Source organism: Rhagoletis pomonella, unplaced genomic scaffold (genome assembly GCF_013731165.1).
Source record: "Rhagoletis pomonella isolate Grant_MI unplaced genomic scaffold, Rhpom_1.0 Rhpom_scaffold_00005, whole genome shotgun sequence".
Lineage (NCBI taxonomy): Eukaryota > Metazoa > Arthropoda > Insecta > Diptera > Tephritidae > Rhagoletis > Rhagoletis pomonella.
In genome coordinates, this window is record NW_023458559.1 from 17,917,092 (window position 1) to 17,920,143 (window position 3,052).

The 3,052-nt window shown below is 36.4% G+C and overlaps 1 protein-coding gene across 1 annotated transcript in view; it reads left to right on the forward strand.

Moving 5' to 3' along the window:
• Nucleotides 1-2,016: 2,016 nt before the first annotated feature.
• Nucleotides 2,017-3,052, forward strand: part of LOC118738746 — a 2,533-nt gene continuing 1,497 nt past the window's right edge. The window contains exon 1 of the mRNA XM_036469679.1: nt 2,017-2,074. The gene's annotated coding sequence lies outside the window, so the exon portion shown is untranslated. The remainder of the gene's footprint in view (nt 2,075-3,052) is intronic.

Genomic DNA, 3,052 nt, shown 5'->3' on the forward strand with positions numbered 1-3,052 from the left:
AAAAAACCTATTGTCAAGACTAAATATTATAAAATATTTATCAAGCAAAATTTTTTGGAACTAATGAACGAATTGACGTCCCTTAATTATTCTGCAATATATACGGATGGCTGCAAACGAATGAATACATCATTTGCAGTCGTTACTCAAGATGGTAAAACTATATCCGGTGGTGTTCTACCAACTTACTCATCGGTGTTTACAGCTGAGGAATTTGCAATTTACAAAGCTATGGAATTCGCTGTACAAAACCAAGGGAAATTTGTCATTTGCTCGGACAGTTACTCCGGTTTCAAAGCGGTCCTTAACATATACAATTTTACCCCACTAGTTTCAAAAATCCGTGACCTGTGTGTAAAATATAAAAACAAAATCAAATTACTCTGGGTTCCTGGCCATACTGGTATAATTGGGAATGAATTTGCCGACCGAACCGCTCGTTATTTTGAAGATGCGCCTACATTTCAATTTATGTCCCTAGATCCCAAAGACTTAAGAAAGCATATTCAACGCCATATACATGCGAAACGGGGTGCAGAGTGACGTAGTTTCGTTCACAGATATGCTAGTCTCAACCCAGATCGCAGCAGAGTAATATATCCCAGCAATATTACTCGTCACCAATTAACAATTTTTGCACGCTTAAGGATTGGCCATACCGACATCACGCACAGACACTTACTCACCGGAGGATCTCCAGCTTCCTGTCCGTTTTGCTCCAGCGTTACTTCCTCAAGGACTGTTTAATTTTAGAGAGTTTCAGGCTAAAACATTTTAGTTCTGTGAACCCGTCAAATATTTTAAAAACTATATATCATTGTAATATATCTACTATAAATAATTTCATAAAAGACTGCTATTTACTCTTATAAAACACTGCACTCTATTTTTTTATATTATCTTAGTCGTAATTTTTATAAATATTATGAATATATGTATAAGCTATATTGAATTTTCTCAAGTGAAAATATTTCAAACAGTGAGTCGATGGCCTTAGCAGCTTGTACTCTTTTTTGTACATTAAGTTTTGTATTTTGTATACTTTGCTTAATAAATAATAATAATAATAATAATAAATTTATAGTTCAATTGTTTATTACTTTGTCTTTGGGTTTGTGTATTCTAAGCGTCCATCGAAAGTTTTGTAACAGAGAACCAATCTGAGATTATTGACAAAGCTATAGACCGATTTGGTGAACAGCGAAGACGTTATCGTTTTAAGTAATTACAGCAGACGGTAGAAAACACATAGCACACATAAATTTCTATAACAAAAATAGCATATTAGGGGCTGCTAATATATCTCTTTTAAATTATAGTTAAATCATTAGTTAAACATAACTACAGAAAAATTACACAGAATTTTCTGTAGTTAAGTTTAACTAATGATTTAACTATACTTAAAAAAAATAAAAAATTAACGGTCCTTAATGCATTTTTTATTTATTACACGGTGTGACAAAACAAAAAAAAATTTATTAATTTAATTTCCAATACGCCCTAATATTTATACATACATATGTATGTATATCATTTTAGAGAAGATATATCGCTGCAAAGCAACGATTATAAATTGTTAGTTTATCTTACAAAATTGCGGAGGAATATTACAGAGTATACGGAAAAGTTTATGTTAACGCGCCTAATTAATTTAACATTGTAATTAACGCGCTCAAGTTTTGATTAAAGAAATGTACTAAAATTTGCAGCTCTGCGTCTGCAAAGTAATGCAAATTCTCGCCAACAGAGGCTCGCGTGTAATACGCTGCATCCAATTGCATTTATTAACCGACTTCCAAAAAAGGAGGAGGTTATCAGTTCGTCGGAATCTTTTTTTTCAACGTCAACAGATTTCAATAATTCTTTTTGCATCGGAAAGGTAGTGTCTCAGAGGTGGTCCCATACTAATCTGGTTGAGATCCGATCAGTGGATCATGAGATATATGTATATATATTTTTTTTTATATGGGAGTTGAAGTCGGTTTTCTTTTGCTAAAAATTACTTGTTTCTTTAAAGTTCTTTTTCCTTTGGCTGGCGGCGAGAAAACATTAATTTGCAGGAGCAAGCACAAATGTAAGTAGTTAAGTGAGTTAACGAAATTGTTTTTCTAATTCCACATGCATATATCTATGTACTTGTATGTACGTATGTACATTGCTTTGTATATTCGCAGATTTTAGCGTGCATAACAATGAAATAAAGGACGCTCAAAATTAGTCTAAACAGTCTAAAATATTTGTGGACTTATCTAAGTACCTACATACTTATATAAACAAAATGGAAGGTTCGAGACCAAACCAAATATGCGAAGCACACCCTTGCGCTACGACCACACCTTGTGTAACAGCATCACCAGTTAGCACAGTTAACATTTACGACTACCGATGCGCCGGCACAGAATTGGGAAACGGCCCAAAACGGGGAAGGTTCGACCGCGAATGTAGGTGCTCCCATGCACGTGGATGCTTACTCATCTCCTACTCCATCGGGCAGCGGATTTATTAGAGAACCCACTACATCAACATCGGGCGCAACTTCTGCAGATATGGTCGCCGAACTAGCAGCATCGCATACGGTTTTAGACCCGTCCCATGTGCTCGCTCTGCCCCGTTATTGGCATGAACAGAGCACAACTTATCATCTGTAAGCTCGGTTAGCAACATAACTTCGATGATGAATAACCTCTATTCTACAGCGTGGTACAAGTCATCCAATAATTTTTCCGGGCATCTGCCTATGTCGAATTCTACGTTTACTTACGTACCCACTAGCAACATGTGTCACGCCGACAGGGGTTTTCACATTTTCGATCCTGTTAGATTGTATAACTCACAGTTATCATGCAGCCAACCATATGTTGGTGGGTCGCCTCTATATGGCAATGCAAAAGAGATTTTAAATCCTCCTCAAATTCATATGGCACCTCGCCCTCCATATACCACGCAGGGTAGCGGGTGGGTCCAAGGTCAACTTTCTGGTCAAAACACATCTGTGCCCAGTAACGAAAGTACCACTTGGAATTCAACTCTTTCTCCTTCGCATATAGCGGCA